The following is a 19,549-nucleotide window of genomic DNA, read 5'->3' as shown; positions in this document are numbered from 1 at the left end:
TATTTGGTGATGGCATGAGTAGAATGAGGTGGGCACTTCATATCTTGTTGATGAGAGTGGCCACTGATGGGACCCTTCTGGACATCAATTTGACACATTGAAAAATACTGTATTCTTTGTGTCCACAGTATACTGCTAGGTGAAAAAAGCAAATTACAAAACAGTTTTTAATAATATCCCATTGTTTTAGAAAGAAGGGAAAAAAGGAATAATGTAAGAAGAGAAGAAAGGGATAATGTAAGAAAGAAAGAAGGAAGGAAGGAAGGAAAGAAGGGAGGGAGGAAGGAAGGAAAGAAAGAAAGAAAGAAGGAATTGTATGTGTATGCAGAGACAAATAGTGGTAATTTTGTTTTCTTTTTTAAATGTCAGCGGTCTTTTTGGTTTGTTTTTGCCATGAGTCTGTATTGCAATCAGAAAAGAGAATGAAAATATCTTTAAAAAGAGGAACAAATTTGTAAAAAATGTTCATATCCTTTGACTCACAAGCTCCCCATTTAGGAAATCATCCAAAAGAAAAGGCAAAAATGTAGACAAAGATTTATGTACAAATATGTGGTTAAATATGAAAACAACATCAGGAGACTGTTTAAATAAATTCTGGAACATCCAAAGATAGACCATTATGCAGCTGTTATAAATTATATGTCAGAAGGATTTTCAGTGAAATGGTAAAATACATTTGACAAATTTTAAGCAAACAGAATAAAACAAAACAGGATATAAAATTATATAAGAAGAATGATTCCGACCTCAAAAAATGTGAAAAAGACTAGGGAAAAAAATACACCAAAATGTTAATGGTCGTTGCGCCTGGGTACATTAATTGTGGAGGACTTTTGTTTTCTTCTTTGTCTTTTGCTATGCTTAAAAAATTTACTACCGGGAATTCCCTGGTGGCACAGTGGTTAAGAATCCTCCTGCTAATGCAGGGGACACGGGTTTGATCCCTGGTTCGGAAAGATCCCACATGCTGCAGAGCAACTAAGCCCGCATGCCACAACTACTGAAGCCCGCCCGCCTACAGCTGGTGCTCCACCACAAGAGAAGCCACCGCAATGAGAAGCCTGCACACCACAATGAAGAGTAGCCCCCGCTTGCCACAACTGGAGAAAGCCCGCGCACAGCAATGAAGACCCAACACAACCAAAAAAAAAAAAGTTACTACCTTTTTTTCTTGGACATTCTCATGGGTTTATTCTTCCAGATGAACTGGAACAAAAGTCATGTTCACAACCCATTTTATAGATCAAAAGAGATCACCCTCTAGGTCCCAATTTAATAATTTATTTTGTCTGTGAATAACTCTTCACTCACAAAATCAAATTCATCTTCAAGGGATAGAGTATATTTTTATTTTCAAGGGCTATCAGACTAAAAAGATTGTTCCAGAAGAAGTTGTTATCACATGGAATTAAACTATAGTATCAGAATAAATACATACATTATAACCTTACAAGGTAACTGATTGAAGGGCAGTTCATGTGTTAAGTTCTGATTTGCTTCCTAAAAACAAAACGAATTATATATTCAGCTACGTGGCAAGTCATTCTTCCTTTCTGAGCCTCAGTTGTTTGTTTGTAATCTGTATTATGGGGACTGTAACACCCATGTCTTGGAATCATGAGTATCTACTTGCTTTGCCTCCATTCTCCCTCTTTAGGGCCACACTAACCCTAAAACACAAAGAGCATGTGCAGAACAGGTACTTTTAATTATGGCTACTGTTTATTAATCGCTTTCAGGTGCCAGAAGCACTTAATCTTCACAATGACCAGGTGTGGCAAGTATTGTAATCATCTCACTTTATGTGTATTCATTCAAGGTGGGCACATATTTATTGATGACCTACGTTGGGTGAGCACTGGCCTCCCACGGGTAAACTTGAAGCCAAAGAGACAATGGTTCCAGTGCGTGGTAGCGTGGTAGAGACACACTGCAAAGCAGGAAACAAACTGTGAATGGGTAATACCAAGTTGAGAAGGCTGCCAAAAAGGCAGCCAACCAGGGTTGCAATGGAGAATAGCAGGAAAAGCCTCTTTCAATCAGATCTTCAGGGAAGGTTGGCCTGAGAAGAAACTTCAATCTCAGACTTAAAAAATGAAAAAGAGCCAGCATCTTGCAGAGCTGGGAGACAAACATTCCAGGCAAAGGAAACTGAGACTCAGAGAGGTACAGGAAGGGCACAAAGTCACACAGCAACTGCAGAGTAAGCCAAGGTTTGAAACACTAATGCCAGATGCCAAACTTCCCCCATGACATTCTAATAGCTGTCATTAACCAGGCCGGTGTGGGGCTTACACACAGCAGGTCCTAAGAAAAATCAAGGCCTTGTTTGATCCTGAGTGGACGGGTGGCTGCTCAAGGCTGGGGCTCAACTTACAGCAATGCTTGTGAGTATGGGGAGAAGAGTTTATCGTCTTGGGTCCCCAGTGTGGAAGGGATGGGAATTTTACCCCATTGTCCTCCCCTTCCTTCCAGTTCTCCAACTCCAGCTCTGACAAAGCTGTTTTAATGAGTTCATTAAGGCTCCTTTGTCTTAGTCCACCTTCGAGCTGGGGCCTTTATGGGTGGGGGTGGGTTGGTGCCTAGGCTGGGCTGAAGCAAAGGCCGAGGGGCAGAAAAAGGGCAGGGCAGCAGGGATTTTGGGGGCCTGGAGGGATTGAATTTACCTTTCAAATGTCACCTCCTCCTAGAGGCCTTCCTTGTCCGCCCTGGATAAAATAGTTGTTCCCAGATGCACCCTTATCTTTCTCTGTTCCCTTCCCCTGCTTTGTTTTTCCTCTAGGTTTTGGCTCATAGTAGGCATTCAATTAATCTTTGTTGAATAAAACAGTTATTTGTGCTCTTCCATGTGAAAGGCATGGGGTTGGGCCTTTTATCACTACTTCCTTCCCACCCCACCCTCCGTCTCCCTAGTGGTGACCACCTCCTCATAATGACCCTAGGCTGCTTCCAAGCACTTTTCACCCTATTATTACTTATGTGTCAAGGCTCAGAGAGTAAATTCCAAGAGAGCAGGACTGCTTGGTGATGCCGGCTGCTCCAGTGCACAGTGTCTTACATGAAGGGGGTGTAGGATAATCATTTGCTGAGTGCATGAATGAGTAAATGAGTGAGTGAATGAATGAGTGAGGCCCTTACCTGGGCTGGTAAAGGCCTCCCAGGGCTAAGCTGGGAAGCCTGCCTATGTGACTTTGAGATAATGCCTACTGCCCAGAAGGCCATAGGATTTTCCTTTTCTAAGCAGCTCTTATTTCACTCATACAGCTTTACTCTAAATTGTTCTGGAATTCCTCTTGAGTAAGTGGGTCTTAAACTTCAGAGCACAAAAGAATGACCAGGTAAATCCCAGAGCCCACCTTAGAGATAATGAATTAGTGGGGCTGTCCCGGGCTAAGGGAATCTAGTTGTTCATAATCCCCCGAATTACTACTTTTATAACAAAAAGAACCTACATCTTCCAACCCCCCAAATTAAGCTCTTTCTACTATACCAGAGAATATAACAGTTTTCTTCAATAAAGGACTTTGCCTTACCAGAAATGATGCAGTATCTGAAAGGGATCATAAAAATCTGCCTGCCATTGGAGAAATGAAATTTTTTCCCAATAAGCAGCAGGCATCAGTGTCCTCCACATACTTTGTCCAATGACACACTAGCTAGTTAATGTCCATTATTTAGAATGACATACTATACTACTAAACACAAGCGGCCAATAATCCATACTTGGGGCAGGGGAGGACATCATTTCTAGAAACACAGACTCCAGAAAGTCTGCCTTCCATAAATGATGTGCTAGCTCTCAGAAGCAAGGATCGGTGGGCATCGCCATGTGCAGTACCTTGGATGGCTGCATCGCTAGGTGCATTGAGTAATCACTAGATAAACATCTGAGCACCAGTTGCAAAAAGATACTCCTGTGGGTAGTAAAAAATGTTCTCTGTTTGCAAGTTGACTTACCCCTGTGCTTTGGAGATACCTGAATTGGCTTGGCTCTTTTCCAATTACAATCTGTTCGTAATCACCCAGGGTCTGTATCATCAAGCACTGTTATGAGGGAATTAATTCTTTCTATGTGACAGTTGTTAGTGTAATTCATGTCCTTGTTTTTAATTGCTGGATCAAATTACTTTGTAGATTATTTCATATTTCATCCCAAGAGAAAGGAATAGGAAAAATGCACAGTGCCTGTGGTGACTTATTTGTTTAGTCTAGCCAAAAAAAAAAAAAAAGAAGCAGAATTAAAAAGATCGACTTTCTAAACAAAATGGCTCTTCTCTATCCTTAGAGTATATTTTGGATGATTTTAGATGGAAAGTTAGCCTGAGTACATTCTTTCTGTCTAAACACTCTAGGAACTAAGTTTATTTTTATAACGGTTCTGCCAAAATAATGGCCATAAAGGTCACAAAGCAATATCTCCTAATAAATACCTTGGAAGGATTTACAATTCAATGCTCTTTCGTTAAAATAAGCACCTTGAAGATAAGAAATTAATGAGATTTAGAATAATTTATTAAGGAACACCTAATAGACTCTCGTGAGATTCAAATGTCAAGATGTTAAACACACACACACACACACACACACAAAAGAAACTTAGCAAATGCAAATTATATTGGGGGGAAAAAAGACAAAGAGTATTTGAAAAATCTTATAAATGTTTGTTTTTGCAGCACTGAAATTTAATTCTTGTATTTGAATACATACCCAGTAGACATTTCATCCATTTTTGAGCCATAGCCACTAAATGTTTTTCACTCTAATGTTTAGAATCTCAGAAGGAATCAGTAACTATTTCTTAGGTGTCTTATGAGTTGAGAATTTACTTGTAGGTTTAAAGAGAGGAGAAAGCCCAGACAGGACAAGCTCACATAACTGAAAAGCTATAGAGAAAATTCATTGTTCTATTTATTCCTGCTTTGTGATGAGTTGAGTTGAGAGCAAAATGTATTTATAACAATGGGACACTTGAAATGAACTGTTGCTGTAACTGTCCAAGGCCAGACAACATTCACATTGCCCCGTAAATAGTCATAAAGCAGACCTAAGTGATAACCTAAAGAGGAATTATAGATCAGTGATCACTTAAAAGCAAGCAGCAGGGAAATTGATAAATACTGCCTGGCTGCCTGGCAAATAAAAAACCCAGTCATGATTAGAGAGGGAGCTGGAACTTGCTGATTGCTGGGAAATTATGGCAACAGACAAATGAACAGTCCCACACACTTAGGGCAAAGGTACCTTGTAGTTCAGGTAACAATGTACTGTCAACATGGAAAGGTCCTTGAAAACGGAGCTGAACCTGCTACTCTGAAAACAGAAGGCATATATACAGACACAGTGCTGAAAAGCTGGCAGCCCTAAATCAGTTTTCTCCACCAGAGTGCTGAATGTATTATCGTCGCTGTCATCTTTGAAAAGGGAAAAGAGATATCCATAAAAATAGATGTCTTTTCCACCACCGGTAGTAAAAAATGATTACAAAGAATTCCTGTGGTCACATATCTTTCATTATAAACTCAGTCCTTTCTGGTCTATTATAGAAAACCAAGATGGTTATATTGGTTTAAACATGGGTTCTTATTTAAAATGTTTTTTGTTTGCCTTTGTGTTGATCCAAAGAAGCAGGTTACCTGTTACAGACTTAGTTAATTGATGGCTGTGGGTTTTCTAGCTATACTTGGGCCTCTGTAAAGCATGTCTCAATTGTTGAATTGGCTCAAATGCATGTAAATAAGTCTCTTCAGGAAGACAAGGGGTAGGCAATGAGTTGCAAGGACTGAATGTGGGGAGGATGCCACATCACCTTTGTGCTTCATACCAAGTTCATTTTGAGTCAAACAGAAAACCGTCTGAGGACTTAAGGGCTGCTTATTTGTAATAATAACTTACCTGTTTGCAATGTGTTAACATTTGCAAGGCTAACTGACATACTGAGAACAGCTCTGTGAGGTATGTGTTATTATCCCCCATTACGAAAGGAGATTGAGGCTCAGAGAGGTTTGGGACTTGTCCACAGTACCAGAAATGGAGTTTCAGTTCCACCAGTTACCAACTCAGATTTTCTGATTCTAGCTTCCAGTTCCTTTCCCCACTTTAGCTATAGTTAAAACATTATTTCCCCCAGTTTGATCTAAATGAAGACCTGTAGAAGAAAGTCAAGACCAGACATGTTATTCTTTTTATGGCTGTCTTTATCACAGACATTCATGGTTCAAATAAACAAGATAATTAATTAATAATGATTAAGTGACAACATTAGGAAGAGAATACCTGCATACTTATAGGTGGGTCAACTTGCATACCTGATGAAACAATTGTGAACTCAGAACTAGAAGAGTTGCAGGTATCAAGAGGATGATAATACTCCCTAGAACATCAAAACATGATAAAATATAAAATTACCAGTAAAAGGAGAGTCAGTGTGAGAGGTGGCCACCATATACAGATTTCAGTTTATTTTTGTATACTTGCTCCAAAAGGAGAGTCTTCTTTCAATTTTTAAAATATAAAAATTTTTTTAAAAATTTATTCTATTTAAGTATAGTTTATTTACAGTGTGATGTTAATTTCTGCTGTCCAGCAAAGTAATTTATATATATATATATGTATATGTTATATATATATATATATTCTTCTTCATATTCTTTTCCATTATGGTTTATCACAGGATATTCAGTATAGTTCCCTGTGCTATACAGTAAGACCTGTTGTTTACCCATTCTGTATATAATAGTTTGCATCTGCTAATCCCAAACTCCCAGTCCTTCCTTCCCCTCCCCACCCCCTTTGGCAACCACAAGACTATTCTCTATGTCTGTGAGTCTGTTTCTCTTTCATAGCTAAGTTTATTTGTGTCATATTTTAGATTCCACCTATAAGTGATATCATATGGTATTTGTCTTTCTATTTCTGACTTCCTTTGCCTAATAGGATAATCTCTAGGTCCATCCATATTGCTGCAAATGGCATTATTTCATTCTTTTTTATGGCTGAGTAATCTTCCATTGTATATATGTACCACATCTTCTTTATCCATTCATCTGTTGATGGACATGTAGGTTGTTTCCATGTCTTGACTACTGTAAGTAGTGCCACTATGAACATAGGGGTGCATGTATCTTTTTGAATTATCATCTTCTCTGGATATATGCCCAGGAGTGGGATTGCAGGATCATATGGTCACTCTATTTTTAGTTTTTTGAGGAACCTCCACACTATTTTCCATAGTGGCTACACCAATTTACATTCCCACCCACAGTGTAGGAGAGTTCCCTTTTCTCCACACCCTGTCCAGCATTTGTTATTTGTAGACTTTTTAAAAATTTTTAAATTGTTTGGCTGTGTCAGGTCTTAGTTGTGGCACGCGGGATCTTTCATTGTGGCAAGCGGGCTCTTCGTTGTGGCGTGCGGACTCCAGAGCACATGGGCTCAGTAGCTGCGGTGTGTGGGCCCTCTGTTGTGGTGCGCGGGCTCCAGAGCATGTGGCCTTAGTAGTTGCGGCACTCTGGCTCTCTAGTTGTGGCACACAAGCTCCAGAGCACATGGTCTCTGTAGTTGTGGTGCATGGGCTTTCAGAGCATGTGGGCTTTGTAGTTGTGGCACACAGGCTCTCTAGTTGTGGTGAGTGGGCTCAGTAGTTGCGGCACACGGGCTTAGTTGACCCACTGCATGTGGGATCCTAATTCCCTGACCAGGGATTTAACCCAAATCCCCTGCATTGGAAGGCAGATTCTTAACCACTGGACCACCAGGGAAGTCCTTTTGTAGATGTTTTAATGATGGCCAGTCTGACTGGCGTAAAGTGGTACCTCATTGTAGTTTTGATTTGCACTTCTCTAATAATTAGTGATGATGAGCATCTTTTCATGTTCCTGTTGGCTGTCCATATGTCTTCTTTGGAGAAATGTCTATTTTGATCTTCTGCCCATTTTTGGATTGGATTGTTTGGTTTTTTGATATTGAGTTGTATGATCTGTTTGTATATTTCGGAAATTAAGCCTTTGTCGGTCACATCCTTTGCAAATATTTTCTCACAGTCCATAGGTTGTCTTTTCATTTTATTTATGGTTTCCTTTGCTATGCGAAAGCTTGTAGGTTTGTTTAGGTCCCATTTTTTTAATTTTTGCTTTTATTTCTATTGCCTTGGGAGACTGACCTAAGAAAACATTGGTACAATTTACGTCAGAGAATGTTTTGCCTGTGTTTTCTTCTAGGAGTTTTATGGTGTCAGGTCTTATATTTAAGTCAAAAGGAGAGTCTTTATTTCAAAGTACTGTTATAATGATGAGTTATTTGTAGATATTTACGATAAGATTTCACATAAAGATGGACTTTGTGTTGATTATCTTTTGCTAAGTTACCAATCATCCAATGCTTAGTAGTTTAGAACAACTTCTATTTAACTTATGGAACAATTTCATGGGTTGGCTGGGATAACTGGGATACCTGAAGTGACTCTTTTGGTTAGGATCAGCTTGGTTGGAGCTGGATGGTATAGGATGGCCTTATGTGTCCCATTTTTGACAGATTGGTCTATGAGGGGCTCAGATGGCTTGTCTCAGCTCCATGTAATCTCTTGTCCTTTAGCAGGCCAGCATAGATTTCTCCTCATATTAGTCTCAAAGTTTCAAAATGCAAGGAAGAGAGAGGGCAAGCCCTAATACGGAAATGCTTTCCAAGACTACACTTGTATTGTGCTTGCTAGGGGACTGGGGAGGTTTGTTTGGGAATAACATGCTGAAACCTGAAGGATGAGTAGGAATTAGACAGACTGAAGCAGAGTTTGGGTCCAGGGTGGAGGAAAGAGATTATTAGGTATGAAACCGAGAGGAATCTGAGGAGAGAGTATCTGGTCTATTTCAGGAACTGAAACACTTTTCCTAGAGTTGAAACATGAGGAAAATGATAGGAAGTTGCAAGAGGTGAAGCTGGAGAGGAAGGCACATGATATATGATGGAGAGGATTGAGGTTATATTTTAGGGACAATGGGAAACCATTGAAGGAATTTAAATATGGATATAGTAAAGTCAGGCCAATGCTCTAGAACAGGGGTCCCCAGCCCCAGGGCCACGGACTGGTACTGGTCCGTGGCCTGTTAGGAACTGGGCCATGCAGCAGGAGGTGAGCAGCAGGTGAGTAAACGAAGCTTCATCTGTATTTACAGCCTCTCCCCATTGCTCGCATTACTGCCTGAGCTCTACCTCCTGTCAGATCAGTGGCGCCTTTAGATTATCATAGGAACACGAACCCTACTGTGAACTGCACATACGAGGGATCTAGGTTGCACGCTCCTTATGAGAATCTAACGCCTGATGATCTGAGGCAGGGCTGAGGCAGTGGTGCTAGTGCTAGGGAGCGGCTGCAAATACAGATTATCATTAGCAGAAAGGTTTGACTGCACAGAGACCATAATAAATCAATTACTTGCAGACTCAGATCAAAACCCTATCAGTGAGTGGCAAGTGACAATTAAGTTGCATCTAGTGGCAGGCTTTATAGTGGCAAGTGAGTTGATGTACTTCATTTGTACAGATGCAGCTAGCGGCAGGCTTTAAGTCAGAATCCGACACTTATTTTAGTCTGCGCACGGCCCACCCATTATTTTATTTACCACTTCTATCTGTACCTCTTTCCCGCACTGTGCACTTGTCTCAGTCACAGTTTTGCTAAGCCCACAAGCTAACCCTAGCCAAAATGAGTAAAAAACAAATGTCGCTAGAGAGCTTCTTTGAAAAGGGGGAAAGACCCAATGATGAGACAGCAAAAGAGTCTAAGACTGCCAACAAAAAGAAAGCTGCATTTAAAAGAAAATACCAAGAGTGCTACTTAAATTACAGGTTCATTCCAACAGGTGATTCACATTCTCCAAGCCTGCTTTGTATAATACGTGGTGACTGCCTATCCAACGAAGCCATGAAACCTTCAAAACTGCTTCACCACATGGAGACCAAGCACCCTGCATTAAAAGACAAGCCTTTGGAGTTTTTCAAAAGAAAACAAATGAACACGAAGAACAGAAGCAATTATTGAAGGCCACAACTTCATCAGATGTGTGTGCACTGAGAGCATCATTCTTAGTGGCTAACCGCATTGCTAAAGCTAAGAAGCCCTTTACTATTGGTGAAGAGCTGATCCTGCCTGCTGCTAAGGACGTTTGTCATGAACTTTTAGGAGAGGCTGCAGTTCAAAAGGTGGCATGTGTTCCTCTTTCGGCTAGCACCATAACTAGATAAATTGATGAAATAGCAGAGGATATTGAGGCACAATTGTTAGGATTAATGAGTCGCCGTGGTATGCAATCCAGGTTGACGAGTCTACAGATGTTGACAACGAGGCAACAATGCTTGTTTTTGTGCGATATATTTTTCAGGAGGATGTGCATGAGGATATGTTATGTGCACTTTTGTTGCCAGCTAACACCACAGCTGCAGAACTATTCAAGTCTTTGAATGATTACATATCAGGAAAACTGAATTTGTCATTTTGCGTCGGTATATGCACGGGTGGAATGACTGCCACAACTGGACGGCTTTCTGGTTTCACTGCTCAGGTGAAAGAGGTCATTTCTGAATGTGAGTCTACGCACTGTGTCATCCATAGAGAAATGCTGGCTAGCTGAAAAATGTCACCTGAATTTAACAGCATTTTGCGGGATGTGATTAAAATTATCAACCAGATTAAAGTACATGCCCTTAACTCACACATCTGTTTGCGCAGCTCTGTGAGGAGATGGACACAGAGCACACACATCTTCTCTTATACACAGCAGTGAGATGGCTTTCTAAAGGTAGATCACTGGCCAGAGTTTCTGAGTTACAAGAGCTGCTCCAGAGATTTCTTTTAGAAAAAGAATCACCACTGACAGCACATTTCAGTGACACAGAATGGGTTGCAAAACTTGCTTACTTGTGTGACATATTCAACCTGCTCAGCGAACTCAATCCGTCTCTTCAGGGGAGAATGACAACTGTGTTCAAGTCAACAGATAAATTGACTGCATTCAAAGCCAAACTGGAATTATGGGGGCGACGAGTGAACATTGGGATTTTTGACATGTTTCAAACATTAGCAGAGATTTTGAAAGAGACTGAGCAAGGGCCTTCTTCCTCCCAGTTGGTGCATGATCACCTGTCTCAGCTTTGAAAAGAGTTTGAGCATTACTTCCCAACCACGAAAGACCCCTGAACTGGGAAGGAATGGATCCGCGACCCATTTGTGAATAAGCCAGGTGAATCGACTTTGTCCATGCTAGAAGAGGATCAACTGTTTGAGATCGCAAATGATGGTGGCCTTAAAGTGTGTTTGAGACAACTTCAAATCTCCATACGTTCTGGATTAAAGTGAAGGTGGAATATCCTGAGATTGCCACAAAAGCACTGAAAAGGCTGCTTCCATTTCCAACATCCTGTCTTTGTGAAGCAGGGTTTTCTGCAGTGACAGCAACCAAAACGAGATTACGGAGTAGACGTAAGCAGATGTAAGCAACACACTTTGGGTCACTGTCTCCCACCACCCCCAGGTGGGACCACCTAGTTGCAGGAAAACAAGCTCAGGGCTCCCACTGATTCTGCATTATGGTGAGCTGCATAATTATTTCTTTATATATTACAATGTAATAATAGAAATAAAGTGCACAATAAACATAATGTGCTTGAATCATCCTGAAACCATCCCCCCACCACCCCTGTCTGTGGAAAAATTGTCTTCCATGAAACCAGTCCCTGGTGCCAAAAATTTGGGGGACCGCTACTCTAGAAGACCCACTTCAGCTATAATTGAAGTTTTGATGAGAGGGAGGAAAACTGTAGTAAAAGAGACTAGTTTAGTTAGAAGGCTGTTGCAGCAACTTCTTGCCTTAATGTCTACTTTTATCCTGTTAGTTTAGCTGTTCAAGCCTTTTTTCCCCCTCACTTTCAGTTATTGTTTTCACAGTCTGTCTTTTTTTCATCCTTTTCCTTCCAATCTATGTATATCTTTGTAATTATGGCAAATCAGATAAGCAGCATGTAATTGGGTTTAATATTTTATCAAGTTTGACAGTATTTTTTTAATCAGAATACTTAATCTATTCACCTTTAATGTAATTTAATGATATTTGGTTTAAATTTACCATCTTACTGTTTTTGTCCCATCTGTTCTTTGCTTCTTTTATTCTCCTTTCTTGCACATTTTGGATTAAGTAGTTTTTATTCTGTCTTCCTCTTTAATATCTTGTTAATTATATAGTTTATTATTCCTTTAATGGTTACCTAGAGATTACAGCATACATCCGTGACTTATTAGAATCCCTTTTTTTTTTTTTTTTTTTTTTGTTACGCGGGCCTCTCACTATTGTGGCCTCTCCCGTTGCAGAGCACAAGCTCCGGACGTGTAGCCCCAGTGGCCACAACCCACGGGCCCAGCCGCTCTGCGGCATGCGGGATCCTCCCGGACCGGGGCACGAACCCGCGCCCCCCGCATCGGCAGGCAGACTCCCAACCACTGTGCCACCAGGGAAGCCCTAGAATCCCTTTTAAATTAGTACTTCTCCAAGAAATCAGACTATGAAAGGATTTTATAAAACTTTAACTTGTACACATTTTTTAATCACAGAAGATGTTTTTGTTATTATTCAGTCAATATTATCTAGATTTATCCAGTTTTTAACCTTTTACGTTGCTTGTTATTCCTTCCTGTATTCTGTATTTCCATCTGGGATCATGAAGAATCCCCTTAGTATTTCTTTTCCTATATGTCTGATGGTGATAAATTCTGTCAGTTTTGTTTTTCTGAATATACATTACTTGGCCTTTATTTTTCAAGGATACTTTTGTTGGGTATAGAATTTTAGACTGTTTGTTACTTTATTTTAAAGATCCACTTTCTGCTGGAGATGCCATCCAAAGCAGAAAGAGGGAGTGAAACATCTTGGCATCTCAGTTCCTTCCTCTCTCTTATCTTTTGCAGTGCCTCTGATTGTCTGAACCCAGCCAGAAGGCAGTATGCATAGGAGCCCTGGAAACAGCCTGATGGCTTCAGTCCTCTTGTGATAGGCCTCAGAACGTAGGGAAGGCAAGGAACGGGTCTGAAGGCAAACAGGACACAGACTTGCATAATAGCTAACATTTGTGAAGTGTTTACTTTGTACCATGCACTGTGCTAATCATATTAAATGAATACTAGTGTGTTCATGAAGATAGACTACGTTATGCTACAATTTGAAAGAACAAATAGACAAAAATCTCAGTGGCTTAGTGAACACAGAAGTTTATTTCTCACTCATATCATATGCTTAATAGAGGCTGGTGGTAGGCTCTGCTCTACACGCAGGGACCTACATTGATGGCAGCTCTTGAATCTTATAGCTATGCCATCTGGAACATGTTACCTTTTTGGTTGTCCCCGAGGAGAAGAGAACCTGGAGAACTGTGCCGAGGTTCTTACCTTTTCGTCACAACCCGCTGAACAGTACTAGCTACATGGCCCCACCTAACTGTACAGGTGCTAAGAAATGTTGAGAAGCACCTGGAATACTTGGTGAGAGTTACTATCTTCGCTATTCATGGATTATCTCATTTAAGACCCGGGTAACAAAGTCTGAGGACTTACTCCACAGGCCATTGGAATTTCACTCTGCTACTGGGTTCTCCGGGCCAAGTAACCCCTGGGAATTCCTCAGTTATGCTTACATTTTACACCGGTCTCTCCTGGAGGTCACTTGTCACCTTAACAAGACATCTTTTCTCTAGCTGCTACATCCCACCCAGGAGGTGAGTCAGCTCTTACAGCTTATATTTGGCTTCTCTGAGCTATATCAGCTCTCTCCATTGTACTCTGCTTTTATTCCAGGTTGGACACATAAAGCTCTATTAACCTTACAGAGCACACATAGACCAAACAGTGGTATCTAACAAAATCCTACAGACAGCTTGGTGATACTAGAAGGGAATTACAACACAGAAGAGGAAAACTTTGATGCTAACTATACTGCTTCTAGACCATGCCCTTTAGTAAGTGGTTTCCTTCTGGCTATGACACTTTTCTTGGACTCCTCAGCCTGCTGTAACATTTACAGTGGCCAGCCCAGAATGGCAGTGCTTTTCCACATCCCTCCCACTCAAGAGGACAGATTTGCTCCTGGCATTCAAGAAAGGAGAACTGCTTCCCTCCCTCAGCTTTACATCCTTTTTCTTTAGGGGAAAATTCAACTCTTGCTCAGAGTGTGTGGTCTTGTCCTAAGAGCTCAGACAGGGCAGTCACAAAATTTGACATTCGATTTCCCAGAATCTAGATTATACCACCTGAAATAAAACTACATGTGGACTTTCAGTCCAGAGTAGACTTTGGCATTTCCCATCTGGTTCCTTTTAGGTCTCTACCCCCGGCTTAAGGTAAAGATACGTCTCTCTGCCTATTCTGTCATCATCTGGTTTCTGCTCTTGATCTCCTACAAGTAACTTTAAGATGGAACCCACATGTGTATGTGTGCACACACACACACACACACACACACACACACACCTCCGAAGAACAAAGAATAATGTACAAAGATAATTAAGTTAAAAAATCACATTTAGGAAGAAAATGTCTTTTAAGGGCACAATCCTGCTAATAATACACCAATTTGCATTTCTAAACAAAATATTTTACAACTCTATTTGAGACATTTACATCTAGGTTTATTGGTGACAGTCTTCTTCAAAAATGGTGTGTACTCATTTGCTTTACCTTTGGGTCAAAAAAGCATCCTTTCCAATTATTTTCTTGAAGTTTTTTCCAAAGATAAATTGATGTCTTTACCTGTAGAGATAGAAAATTGCTAGCAACTTTTAAAGGACACCTCACTAGTTTTAAAATAAATGTCTGTCCCTCCAGTTGTCTTGCTGCATTTGGGACTGGGGTATAGGAGAAGGAACTGAGATGGAGATATATTTGGTTGTTGTATCATAAGGAGTCACAGAATTTTACATTCACTGCTTTCTTTTCAATCATGAAGCTGAAAAGTCTAGAGCATTGTAGTCCAAGAGAAATATAATCTGAGCCAATATGTAATTTAAAATTTTCTAGTAGCTACATTAAATGAGAAGAAAAAAGGGAAAAATTAATTTTAGTAATAATACATTTTATTTAATCTGATATATCCAAAATATATTAAAATGAATTTAATATGTTTATATTCTATATAAACATAAGACATATTAAAATATATAAAGTATTCAATAGCCACAGGTGGCTTGTGGCTACCGGATTGGAACCTGTAGGTCTAGAGGCATGGCTGGATACAGAGATTCAAATGAGGCATCAGGATCCATTTCTCTCCCCAGTTTCTCTATTCTGCTCCTCCTCTGTCGGCTTCATTCTAAAAGATGCTCTCTCCTCATGGTAGCAAAATGGCTGTAGCAGCAACAAGTTACACCTTTTCAGGTTCAGGTCCCATATCAAAAGGAACTTCTGTCCCCTCAATAGTGAGAACAGAAGTCCTGAACCAGTTGGTCGTGTGTCCATTCCTAAAGCAATTCCTGGAGTGAGGAGAGGAGAATGAAGGCCCAGGTCACATGACCACCCCTGTAGTCCCATCAAACCATACACTCTGAGAATAAGGACAGGGGAAGGTCCTCAGAGGAAAAACGGATGCTGTCACCAGAAATGTGGCTGGTGCTGGACAGAAAATACTGAAACAGAAGCAAACAGAAGTCCCCTTTAGGAATAGCAGAGTGCAGAATGTAACTGAAGCCCAGGTGATGATGAAACCTCTCAGGGGTATGTGGAGAGAGGGTGAAGAGAGCAGAGCCCTGAAGGACTTCCATATTCCAGGGATGAGCAGAGAAGGAGGAGACTGAGAAGGGGGACGAGGGGGAGCCATAAGACTGATGAAAGGAAGGTGAGGAGGCTGCTAACCCACAGAAGCCAAAGTGAGAAATTGTCCTGAGTTGTCAATGACATTTAAGGCAGCCAAGAATCAAGCAAGATAAATACCAAGAAGTGTTCAATAGATTGAATGAAACATGGGCCTCACTGACCTTGGCAAGAGCAGTTTTGGTGCAGCAGTGGGGCAGAGGTAGATAGCAATAGGTTGAGGGTAGGTCCAGTGGGAGGTAAGGAAATGCAGTCAAAGCGTGAGAACTCTTAAGAAGTTTGGGTGCAAATAGGAGGAGACATCTAAGATGGTCACTTGAAGAGGTTGTCATGTTGAGGAAGGGCTTATTAATACACTATGTATGATTTATTTTAGCACAAATAATTTTACAGTAAACAAATAATATGTAGTACAGTGTAGAACTGGGTTTGAATTGTAGCTCAGTGATTGGTAAGTATACTACCTTTAGCAAGTTATTTGGCATTCTTGCCTTGGTTTTCTCATTAGTAGAATGGAAGCAATTATGCTGATTTCATAGGTATCTTAAAAGGATTAAATGAGATAATGAATGTAAAAAGGTATTTAGTAAATGTAATTATTATTATTGTTCCTCTTCACTAGCCACTGGTGAATGAACCATACTGTTTCTTATTTCAGTGCTTTTGCATTTGGCTTAGAATGTTTCTTCTCTTCTACCGTTAGCCCAGTGAACTCCTGCTCACCCTGCAACACCCGAACAAGAGTGACTTTCTTCTTTCTGTTGCTTGTCTGCCCCCATTCCCACAGATGCCCTTACCACAGGTGAAGCAGGACTTTGCTGTCCTCATTCTCCATTGCCTTTGAATCCACTTTTGCATGTTGACCCACATTGCCCATCTCCAATGCAGATCCATGCTGGTCCCCACCCACAAGGCCACTTTATTTTACTAAAGTGGATATACTATCCTAGGTATCCCAGACAGGTATCAAGTCTTCCTGCCTGTAACTCTAGAAATTCAGTCTTCACAATTAAGGGATTTTCCCCTCTGAACTATTCAGACTTCATTGTTTGCACTTCTCTTTCTAGCTTTTTCTGTTCTTGGTGACAGCACAATTCTGTGCAACACTGAAAAGCTGGAGGTACAATTCTCCATGTGCTGCCTTCAGATGACAAATGTATTCTGCTGATGCCTTGGGCAAAACGCCTTTTCCAAAATACCACTATCTGTGAATACTTCCTCCTACAAAACTCTAGCTTCGGTTACAGGGTGAGAGATTTTATGGACAGAAAGAAAACTGCATCTCTTTTCCAGATTACTGAGAAGTTCACTCCTCTGTGGTTGCTTTCTGTAATCCACTCTGTAATGTTGCTTCTGGGTCCTTGCTGTTCCTTTTACCCCTCACTCAGCTTCTGCAGCTGGAGTTAGATCTGCTCAGTGCCTTCTCAGCAGCTTTTGTTACTTAACTCTTTTCTATCCTACCATCTTATATGTGATGACAGTGATTTGTCTGTGGCACAGAGGAGGTGTAACGGGCTCAAGGAGGATTCTATGTATTTTGTATAATGTCTTCATGTCCTCCTTCTTTCAACACATTCTACTTTTTAAATTCATTTACTACAAGAATAAAAGCCTGGGATATTTTTTCCAACTCTGATTTTCTTTGTACATCTCTCCCACTTGAGGAAAAATTAAGCGTAAATTTTTTTCTGCATTTCTGACTCCCCAGAAGCTGGAGTGCAGCTGTGCAATGGGGGCAGAGGGTTAAATCCTGGGGATTAATAATCCTCACCTTTTAAATGATGGCAGCTCTTGAGTGACTTTGTTGGAAGCTTTGGTACAGAAAAGAAGTTCAATAAGAGTGGGTTTTAGATGTTGCCATTTTGTTGATTATTTCAAAATACCGCTGTTGAAATATCATTGCTTAGAAACTGTTTAGAGAGATGGATGGATGGATCAATGGGTTGAAAGAGAGATAGAAAGAGATAGATAGGGACTTCCCTGGTGGCACAGTGGTTAAGAATCTGCCTGCCAATGCAGGGGACAAGGGTTCGAGCCCTGGTCCGGGAAGATCCCACATGCTGCAGAGCAACTAAGCCTGTGTGCCACAACTACTGAGCCTGCACTGTAGAGCCTGCAAGCCACAACTACTGAGCCCACACGCCGCAACTACTGAAGCCTGCACACCTAGAGCCCGTGCTCTGCAACAAGAGAAGCCACTGCAATGAGAAGCCTGTGCACTGCAACGAAGAGTACCCCCGCTCACCACAACTAGAGAAAGCCATGTGCAGCAACGAAGACCCAACACAGCCAGAAATAAATTAATGAATTTTAAAAAAAAGAGTTAGATAATAGAAAATTTTTGGACACACCAAATTAGCTATATTTATGAGACTAAATATTTTGCTATTTAGATGTGTTTTATCTCCTGATAGGAATTTCTTTATATTCTGGGAACCCAGACAATTCAGAAAGACTCTTTGCTGCTGATGAGGCATAGTCCAGAATGCACAGCACAGTGTCTGGAACGTAGCAGAGGCACAGTAAATGTTTATTGGGGGACCTAATGCTCCCTTTGGTCTGCTTAAGTTAGAACCAGCTCCTCTGTGCTCTGTCCTTGTTAACAGACTCTCCCAACCATGGAGGTAAACCGTGGCAGACTGATGGATTTCACCCAAAGTTGTTAATCCGTTAACAATTGGCTGTAAAAGTATGCTTATGGAAACAAAACGGGAAAACTAAAAACCAGATTTGCAATTGCAGTGTAAAGATATAATTGCCATGTGTTAGAAGAAAGAAGGGCCCCTTGCAGATTGCAAGTGTTATTTTAATACATAAGGAAAATGTCCTGGATTTAGTGAATTTGTTTTGGTCATCAGCAAAATGGAATTTCTGATTTGAAGTGCGAAACTTTGATTTTGTTGTTGCTGCTTTTCATTATTTTCATTCAAGCATTTGAAAAAAGAATGGGCTCCTGACAAATTGATCAGGAAGTTCTGACACTTACTAGGTATGTGGCCTTGGGTAATTCACTTAACTTCCTGAGTCTTGATTTCCTCATTTGTAAAATGGGTGTAAAAATCTGTATTTGTGGGATGATTGGATGAGATGATGTGTATAAAACATCTAGCAGGGGCCTAGAACACAGAATAGGTATTCAAAAATAGCAGAATTTGCTGCCACAGCTGCTACTGCTCAATATTGGGTGCGCTTAAGCTCCTTGTTAGTCCTGACCGTAGAGAAACAGAACGAAATAGTATATGTGTGTGTGCCTATATATATATGGGGGGGAGAGAGAGAGAGTTAAGAATTGGCTCACAATTATGGAGGCTGGCAAGTCCAAAATCTGCAGGGTGGGCTAGCAGGCTGGAGACCTAGGAGAGAGAGCTGGTGTTGCAGTTCAAGTCCAAAGGCCATCTGCTGCAGAATTCACTCTTGCTTGGGGAATGTCAGGCTTTCAGCTGATTGAATCCTACCCACAAGATGGAGGGCAATCTGCTTTACTCAAAGTCCACTGATTTAAATGTTCATTTCATCCCAAAACAGCCTCACATAAATATCCAGAATAACATTTGAACACATATCTAGGCACCGTGACCCACCCAAGTTGATACATAAAATTAACCATCACACCCCCTTTCTTTATTACCCAAGAATGCATCAGATGAAAACAGACTCCTGATGGGTCTCTCTGCTTCCACTCTTGTTTCCTTCCAGTGCATTTATAAA

Source organism: Delphinapterus leucas, chromosome 3 (genome assembly GCF_059928025.1).
Source record: "Delphinapterus leucas isolate spDelLeu-1000000601 "Yukka" chromosome 3, BTC_Dleu_Yukka2, whole genome shotgun sequence".
NCBI lineage: Eukaryota > Metazoa > Chordata > Mammalia > Artiodactyla > Monodontidae > Delphinapterus > Delphinapterus leucas.
Note: the sequence above shows the minus strand (reverse complement) of the source record.